The sequence below is a fragment of the Hoplias malabaricus genome, chromosome 1 (assembly GCF_029633855.1).
Source record: "Hoplias malabaricus isolate fHopMal1 chromosome 1, fHopMal1.hap1, whole genome shotgun sequence".
Classification (NCBI taxonomy): Eukaryota; Metazoa; Chordata; class Actinopteri; order Characiformes; family Erythrinidae; genus Hoplias; species Hoplias malabaricus.
Genome location: NC_089800.1, coordinates 3,095,132 through 3,105,131, shown reverse-complemented (window position 1 = coordinate 3,105,131; position 10,000 = coordinate 3,095,132). Strand labels below are relative to the sequence as shown.

The 10,000-nt window shown below is 47.6% G+C and overlaps 1 protein-coding gene across 1 annotated transcript in view; it reads left to right on the top strand.

The window, feature by feature from the left end:
* Nucleotides 1-10,000, top strand: part of LOC136705425 (DNA-directed RNA polymerase II subunit RPB1-like) — a 20,363-nt gene that overhangs the window by 6,880 nt on the left and 3,483 nt on the right. The window lies entirely within an intron of this gene.

Sequence of the window (10,000 nt, the reverse complement as noted above, 5' to 3'; positions counted from 1 at the left end):
AGGATGTGGAGCTGCAGAGAGTGGAGGGCCTATGTTGATTTACTGGACTCTAGTCTCTGTTTAGTACCTGGTCCCTGGTTCATTTCCCAACCCACAGCTCCCCCCTGAAATGTATTTCGTGTTGTCTCTAACGGGAACAGCAGGCTTTGGAAACCACAACAACGTTAAGCGGTGTTTACTCATGGTGTATTGGCGTGTTGTTGTTGTTTGGGACTGAACACAGCTCCGTCATCAGTTCAGACAGATCAGTAGAGTTTGTTCCTTCCTTGTTGCAGCGTCCAGCTCTCGCTGGATTCTTTCGTCGGCCACCGATCCAAGGAGCGTTCGAACCTCTTCAAAAGACCGCGGCGTCATTTTACGAGCTGCCGTCGTGAGTCGGATAAAAACAAACGTGATCTCTGCTGCAGCTGGAGATTTTACAGATGGAGAGTTGGTGCTGGTCGTCTGCGTTGCGTGGCGTAGAGTGACGACTCTCTCTGGACGATCAGCGCTCTGCAAGGTTTACACGCCACGGTTTAGTCCCTACTCGACTCGCTCTGAACCACGAGAGAACAGCCACTAAACTAGAACCCGCTTCCAGAACCAGGACCTGATTCACCTGATGGTGCTGTAGAAAAGCAGAGTAGAGTCAAGTAGAGTAGGGACCATGCCGTGGAAAAGCATCATTAACGTGTCGGGAACGTTGTGGTTGTGGGACGTGGCTCCTTTAAGACTGAGGTAGTTGATGCTGGAGCAGGATTAAGTGCAGCAGGAGGTGGAAGTTAAGTTTGTTTATGACAGAAAACAGAAAGCTTTGACCCTCCGAAGTGCTGGGGCTGGAGTGGTGTTGGTGGGCGGAGCCTGGGCGTCGTTGGAGGAGTTGCTGGAGTTGTGGTGTCTCAGGTTTGTAGCTGTGGCCTTGACTCTATGAGTGAGCTCCACTCTCTCTTTCCCCTGGAGTCAGGAGCTGATGGAGGGGGGATTACTGCGGCTCCTGCTGGCTCCTGACTGACGGGTGGGGGGGTCTTGGGCTCTCTGCATGCACGCACACACAAACACACACACACGCACACACAAACACACACACACACACACACACACAAATATATATATAGCAACATTAGCATACAAAGTAAAACTTAATCTCCCAGTAAATGTGATTTTGCTTTAACAGTCTAAGAAGGTTTCTCATGAAGAGTCAAAACTCACAAACAGAACCTCAGAGTGAAAGATAGAATCACTGTTAAGAACCAAGGAGAACCTTCTACAACCAAGACTCAACAGGGTATCTTCTCTGAGAACCAGAAGAAGAGCCACTGAGAAGAACCTCACCACGAGAACCTCTCTCAGAATAATAGACAGAACTGCTGAGAAGAACCAAGACTCATTCTCTCTGAGAACCAGAAGAGCCAGTGAGAAGAACCTAGACTCAACAGTGGAAACGTTTTCAGAACAAGAGGCTCAAAAGGAGAACATCTCTCGCTCTGAAGAGTGACTGACTTTCCCTCTTGATTTGTAGGAGGTTCTTCTTTTTAACCAAGACTCAAAAGGAAGAACCAGGGAGAAGACCAGGAACTCAAAAAGAGAACCCCATCAGAATAAGATCTAGCACTTCTGAATGGAATCCAGTTTTAAAAGAAGAACCACTGAGGAAACCCTCGTCTTCCTCTGGGACCCAGCGGGGGGTGCAACTGCCTCAGAGTGATTACTTTGGTATAATTTGTGGGAGATCTCTGAGGTTCTGCCGGAGGACATTCTCTCCGCTAGACGTTCTCCTGTCCGTCAGATCAAACGCTGAGTGTGTGATGTATGCGAGTAAGCGCTGGACTCTAATCCTGGTCCTGTCCTGGCGAGGCCTGCTGCGGAGGGAATGGAAACAGCCCTGTTTTCCCAGACGGAGCGATAGAGTTATCTGTCCTGGGGGGCTCTCGGCCTCTCCACCAATAAAAGATAAGTCCGAGAGGAGCCGGCCAATAAAAGATAAGCCCTGGAGCAGGTCTGGTCACTTCCTTGGCGCTGATCTGTTCTCTGTAGATTCTGCTGGAGCTCAGATAGCGCTGGCGTCTCTCTGCACCCCCCGAATGCCTCCCCCCACCTAAAACTCCCCATCATCACACTGACCACTCGCTATCTTTACAGGCTTTTTGGGCACCGCCTCCTCCCCCATGGCTTCCTCTTCTGATTTTACACATATACAGATATACAGGGGAGAACAGCGAGTGTCAACGTAGCTAATAGTTATCTGTAGCGATAAAGTGGAACTATGTTTTGGTGGAAGGAGTCACTGAAATGAAATCACAAATTATTAAAATATTGGGATTTACATTTTTTTTTTTGCAAAAAAAAAAAGAAAAAAGAAAGAAGAAGTAGTAAAAACTTGGACTCAACTTGGTAGGATTTTGTTCACCATATGCTCCCCCTAGTGGCCAGAACACCATGTGGGTGAGAAAAAAAATCCTAGCATAACTCTAAAGCTGATAGAGGAGTCCCGGCATGTGCATGTTCACAATGTGCAGAGTGAAATAAATCAGTTTTCCTCCCGTCTAAACAGCACTGTTCTGAACGCCCGTGTACAGCACCTGTTCCTTTAAATGATAATGAGCCGCTCGCTGTTCACCCCGACCCCGAGCGCACAGCAGTGAGGAGCAATGAAGCAGAAGCTCTGGTTTTTAGCTGTTTTCGCTCTGTTGTCTTTTTTTCTCCATTCTCATTTTCTCCATTTTTGCTCAGTGCTCTTATATTTCTGCGCTCATCGTGTCTGCATTTTTTTTTTTTTTATCATTTGACCTCGTCTTTGCGCTCTCACGTACATGCGGGCCTACTGCTGTGATTGGACGTCTCTGCACTTGACGTCAGAAGCGGAGCAGAATCAGAACGACTCGTTTTATCCCATGTTTTCTGATTTGTTTCACAATATGTGCATTTTAATCCCTTTATTTGGGAATAAAGGGATATATTCATGATATCTCTGACTCCACGGCACAGGGACAGTTATGTGGATCTTTGCAGAAAAATTAACCCGGCTTTACTCTGAGCGTCCAGTCAATTTGAGTTATATTATTTGTTCTATAGTGTACATTTAGTCCATGGATGAAGATAACAATGTGTCACACGTTGTTACAAACCACATAATCAATCAGAACGTTATCTGGAAATCTTTTGGGAATTCTATTTGGGAATGACAGGTCCCACAGAGCACGTTCGGATCAAATTAAAAATGTGGCCCGTATTGATCTCTCAGAATCCTCTTGTTTTGTGATTACTGCCTTTTCCTGAAGCCTTTATTACGGCTCTATTAGGGGTCAGTTAGAGCCCTGGACACTGTAACTCTGTCCATTAGCTCTGCAGACAGCTCCGTGACAGGATTCAGACTAATGCAGCGCAGTGACACTGTAATTACACAAAGAGCCGACGTGCTGTCACTCAGACAAAAGAGGAAACCTGGTTAACGCAAAGTTGTGGAGTCGCTCTTTTGTTACTGGCTCTAAAGAACCCCCCAAAAAGCCCAAACAAACAGCAACAGCCCCCATTCACAGCGACAGAGACCCCCTCGGCCAGATGTCAGCCGTTCTTCCTTTTTCTGTTTACTGAGAGTGTGATGCAATAAGCCACGCCCCTTTGTCTTTCTGATTTGTGTGTGTTTTATATTCATTCAGTCAACCCCCCATCCTTCACTGGACTAGGGTTTCCTCAAACACTTCTACAACACATTGCTCACAGGTGTGAGTGTGTGTGTGACTAGGTGAGTGTGTGAAATTGTCCACATGTGGGAATGTGTGAGCTACAATGTGTCTAATCTAAAGGTGTGTGTATGTGATCGGATGAGCGTGGGAAACTATCCATAGGTGTGAGTGACTGGGTGAGTGTGTGAAATTGTCCCCAAGAGTGTGTGAGTGACTGGGTGAGTGTGTGAAACTGTCCACAGGTGTGTGTGAACGACTGGGTGAGTGTGTGAAACTGTCCACAGGTGTGTGTGAACGACTGGGTGAGTGTGTGATGCCCTGTGATGGTCTGGTGACCTGTGCCCAGCATTTCTGGGTAGACTTTGGACCCACCGTGACCCTGATTGTGATGAATCTGTTACCGAAGCTATATTTGTGAACATGTGAATGAATGAACGTATGATTTTTGTAGTAACAGTGATAGTGGCCTACCTTCTGGTCATTTCGCCGCAGTGTGGACACTGAGCATGACTGGGCTGATGGACTACATTAGAGATAAACGAGGAGAAAACGGGGGAATTTGATTTTCCAGAATAAAGCCATGTGTCAATTTGCCCCTCTCCACTCTTCTCTAATCCCTCTTACCCATGCCAAATTGCCCCAGCCCCAGTTACCCCCCAGGGGGCGGAGCCAAAGCCCTATTCTCCACCCGCTAATGACGGACAGCTGATGGCACACTCTCAGAAGTCCAATCAAATTTGCGGCGCTGTAATTGGATTACACTGAGCTGAGCTGAGTTGAGGGAGGGGGTGGTCTTTTCTTTTTCACTCTTTCTCTCTTCCTCTTCTTCTGCTGGAGCGAGGGATGGCCATGTGGCTGTGAGTGAAGCACAAAAGACGGATCTGTCAGCGGCGAGATGGCGTGATGTTTCTGTCTGTCCGCGAGGCCTTCGCCCTGAATGGGCAGACGAGAAGAGAGTGAGGGGAGAAACAGCACTTAACCATCATTCACTCCTTCACTCCTTCGCTCCTTCGCTCTCTCCCTCCCTCAAAAAACGTCATCCCGCTTTTAGACACCGCCTGGCATCCACTCAGCGGCGTGAGAGAAACGATAGATTGCACCAGACTGGTATAACAGAATGATTTTTGTTATTATTAATTGTGGGCAAAACAACACCATTGGCTCAGGAGCTGCACTGCATGCTTTTATTATGTGTGGACAGTTTTCACACACTCACACCTGTGATTAATTTCATACACTCACACAGTCACTCCAGCATGTGTGGGTTTGGACTGTGGGAGGAAAGCAGAGCACCCGGAGGAGACCCATACAGACACAGGGAGAATACCCCTCACTCCTGACCAGAGGAGAGGGTCCCACCCAGGACCCTGAGACCCTGTATATCTGTTACACTTCAGGGTTCTTTAAAAGAGACACGCCCTTTTTTTTGGGAGTTCCTGGTGGTCTGAGTCAAGCCTCCTGTCCAGACCCTCTCAGACGATGTCAGAGTCAGATGCCTGAAGATTAGACTGATCTCTGAGAGCTGCTCTCTTCTCTCTGAGCTCCTTAAGAGCCTGGATTCTGCTGTTAGTAATAAATACTGAGAGGGGCTTTAGATCAGTGTAAACACAGAGACCCCGTACCAGAGAGAGAGAGACCCCCGGAGAGAGAGAGAGAGAGAGAGAGAGAGAGAGAGAGAGAGAGAGAGAGAGAGCTCTCACTGCACTTTCATACATTTCTTCACTCTCTACCTGTTACTGATAGTTTTTGCTAGAGGAACAGCCATAACATTAAAACCACCTCATTGTTTCTCTCTTAGCTGTAATGTCCACACAGGAGCACTCTGTTCTTCAGCGCTCAGGACCCCCATAGAGCAGGTATGATTTGGGTGGTGGTGGTGTGTTAGTGTGTGTTGTGCTGGTGTAGAGTGGATCAGATACAGCAGTGCTGCTGGAGTTTTTAATCCCCTCAGTGTCTGGACTGAGAACAGTCCACCGACCAAAAACATCCAGCCGACAGCGTCCTGTGTCACTGATGAAGGACTAGAGGACGAGCGACACACACTGTGCAGTGACAGAAGAGCTACTGTCTCTGACTTTACATCTACAAGGTGGACCAACGAGGGAGGAGTGTCTCACAGAGTGGACAGAGAGTGGACACAGGGTTTAAAAACTCCAGCAGCACTGCTGTGTCTGATCCACTCTACACCAGCACAACACACACTAACATACCACCACCACGTCAGTGTCACTGCAGCGCTGAGAATGATTCACCACCACATCACATCTGCTCTGTGGGGGGTCCTGAGCGCTGAGGAACAGGGGGAAAGGGGGCTACCAAAGTATGCAGAGCAACAGATGGGCTATATTTTGTAACTGTAAAACTACAAAGTGTTCCTGTTTGGTCAGACATCTCCTGTAATTTACTGTATATTTTAGGTCAGACTTGTGTGTGTGTGTGTGTGTGTGAGTGTGAGTGTGTGGTTTGCGTGAGGCTTTAACCTCTTTAACCCTTTAGTGACACTGTGCAGAGATGCTACTCTGACTGATGGCTGTGCTTAGCTGGAATTCTCCCTACTCACAGTATCCCACAATCCCCTGCAGCATTCCCACCCAGGCTGGCTGCTGATTGGCCAAGCCGCTGGTCTGGTGTGCTTCAGGTATGCTGGGGATTTGCTGGGGATTAGACTTTTACAGTTGAGGAGTTTGTGGGTCTTTAAAGCTGAGAGGAGTGGAGCTCTGTTTTTACACAAACTTCATGAATATCACTTTTTAAAGTATAAATATATATGTATACATACATCAGAGTCAGCGTTATTAATAACTCCCTCTCACACGTCCTAAATTCCCCTCGCACTGTCAAAATCACCTTAAACATTCACTGGGGATCATTTTTAGCTTAAAATTGTAGCTTCAGCTCCACTTAACTGTAAAAGGGAAAAAGATCCTCTGTCGCTGCTACTGTGGGTTCAGCACTGCAGAAAATGCACTATGTAACTTTTGGAGGTGGGCAGTCCTCACAGGTGTCCCCTAGTGCAATGGTACTAGAACTGGGGGGAGGAATGTGCGGGTTAGAGGTGAGATTGCAAAAAATAAGTATGTAAATGACTGTTAGAAAACACTTAACGTGCTGTTAATTTCATTAATAAAAATTTTTGAAGTATATAAAAAATGTAAAATTTTTAAACTATTGCTTATGATTCAGTAAGTAAATACTAAAAATAAATTACATCTAAAATACTTAAATCTTTTTAAAAACAATTACTGTTTTAGATTATTTTTTTACTCCATGGTCTAAAATTGTACTAAGTTGTTTTTAGTTTTCATCGAGTAAAACTAGATTCATTCATTATCTGTAACCCTTATCCAGTTCAGGGCAGCGGTGGGTCCGGAGCCTACCCGGAATCACTGGGCACAAGGCAGGAACACACCCTGGTAAGGGCGCCAGTCCTTCACAGGCAACACTCACACACTCACACCTATGAACACTTTTGAGTCACCAATCCACCTACCAACGTGGAGCACCCGGAGGAAACCCACGCAGACACAGGGAGAACACACCACACTCCTCACAGACAGTCACCCAGAGAAAACCCACACAGACGCAGGGAGAACACACCACACTCCTCACAGACAGGCACCCGGAGGAAACCCACGCAGACACAGAGAGAACACACCACACTCCTCACAGACAGTCACCCGGAGGAAACCCACGCAGACACAGGGAGAACACACCACACTCCTCACAGACAGTCACCCAGAGAAAACCCACACAGACGCAGGGAGAACACACCACACTCCTCACAGACAGGCACCCGGAGGAAACCCACGCAGACACAGGGAGAACACACCACACTCCTCACAGACAGGCACCCGGAGGAAACCCACGCAGACACAGGGAGAACACACCACACTCCTCACAGACAGGCACCCGGAGGAAACCCACGCAGACACAGGGAGAACACACCACACTCCTCACAGACAGTCACCCAGAGAAAACCCACACAGACGCAGGGAGAACACACCACACTCCTCACAGACAGGCACCCGGAGGAAACCCACGCAGACACAGGGAGAACACACCACACTCCTCACAGACAGGCACCCGGAGGAAACCCACGCAGACACAGGGAGAACACACCACACTCCTCACAGACAGGCACCCGGAGGAAACCCACGCAGACACAGAGAGAACACACCACACTCCTCACAGACAGTCACCCGGAGGAAACTCACACGGACACAGGGAGAACACACCACACTCCTCACAGACAGTCACCCGGAGGAAACCCACACGGACACAGGGAGAACACACCACACTCCTCACAGACAGTCACCTGGAACTTGAGTTCAAGGCTTGAACTCAAAACCTCCAGGACCCTGGAGCTATTTTACAGCGACACTGTTGCACTACCGCGCCATATAAGTTAGACTAAATCAAACATATATTCAGTAATGCTGGATAATTTTGTTTTTATAATAAAGGGTCAATATTAGTGTCAGGTGAGAAGTGTAGCATTATGGACTTGACAGACCCCTTGGTGAGAAGAGAAAGCCCCCCAGAGCAGGAGTGTGTTCTGTTCATATGAGCAGAAAAGAGAAGCTTTTATTGTTTATCATTTTATTTTATTTTGTAGCCAATTAATATTAAATAATAAAAGTCCTGGACAAATGGGATGATTTGAGCTGATTGTTTTATACAGAAACTGCAGTAATTTGCATATTTACACACAGCAGCCTCCAGTTTGGTAACAGGCCTTTTAAGTCTTCAGGTGTGTGTGTGTGTGTGTGTGTGGTGTACACATCTGTCCCATTAGCAGATCTTCTCTGTGTGTTTTTAATCAGATGAAAAGGACAGATAACAGCTCCCCCTAAACACACACACGCACACAAAGCGATTAGAGATGAAACTCCGCCCCCTCTCTCTCTGATGAGGTGATGCTATCAGCAGCTAAAGCTAATTAGCGCTGCTTTCACCTTTCTGTATTATTTCACAGAGAGACAGTGTGTGTGTGTTTGTGTGTGTGTGTGTGTGTGTGTGTGTGTGTGTGTGTGTGTGAGAGAGAGAGAGAGAGAGAGAGAGAGAGAGATAAACACCTGCCCCACAGGTAGACCTTAAATTGATAAAGAACATATTAAATAACTCACACTTTTAATAAACACTCACACATGTTTTTGGGCACGGAGTGTATATTGTTGCCAGGCACTTTGCCGTGGAAACCAGAATCTGTCATGTTTTTAGTTTTCTATTAAAGACAGAAACTCAAAGAAAGATTTCAGATGTTTACCCTTAAATACTTGTCACGATTTTGAAAATATATCTGCAAATAAACACATTTAGAGTCTGGAAAAAATTTAATTAGAAAACTTGTATGGAACGGTAGCGCAACAGTGTCTCTGTCACTGCTCCAGGGTCCAGGAGGTTGTGGGTTCGAGTCCCGCTCCAGGTGACTCTTTGTGAGGAGTGTGGTGTGTTCTCCCTGTGTCTGTGTGGGTTTCCTCCGGGTGACTGTCTGTGAGGAGTGTGGTGTGTTCTCCCTGTGTCCGCGTGGCTTTCCTCCAGGTGACTGTCTGTGAGGAGTGTGGTGTGTTCTCCCTGTGTCCGTGTGGGTTTCCTCCGGGTGACTGTCTGTGAAGAGTGTGGTGTGTTCTCCCTGTGTCCGCGTGGCTTTCCTCCGTGTGACTGTCTGTGAGGAGTGAGGTGTGTTCTCCCTGTGTCTGCGTGGGTTTCCTCCGGGTGACTGGCTGTGAAGAGTGAGGTGTGTTCTCCCTGTGTCTGCGTGGGTTTCCTCTGGGTGACTGTCTGTGAGGAGTGTGGTGTGTTCTCCCTGTGTCTGCGTGGGTTTCCTCCGGGTGACTGTCTGTGAGGAGTGTGGTGTGTTCTCCCTGTGTCTGCGTGGGTTTCCTTCGGGTGACTGTCTGTGAGGAGTGGTGTGTGTTCTCCCTGTGTCTGTGTGGGTTTCCTCCAGGTGACTGTCTGTGAGGAGTGTGGTGTGTTCTCCCTGTGTCTGAGTGGGTTTCCTCCGGGTGCTCCGGTTTCGTCCCACACTCCAAAAACACACGTTGGTAGGTGGATTGGCGACTGAAACCTGTCCGTAGACTACGTGTGTGTGTGAGTGAAAGTGTGTATGTGTGTGTGTATATATCCCCCTGTGAAGGAATAGCGCCCCCTCCAGGGTGTGTTTCCACCTTGCGCCCAGTGATTCTAGACCCACCGTGACCCTGAACAGGATAAGCAGTTACAGACAATGAATGAATGAATGAATGAACCGCCTTAAGCAGCTTCTGTTCAAGAGTCATGAAGAAGTCTCTCTTACAGCGCTGAGTTCACCTCCCACAGATTTAACTCCTCCCTGCACT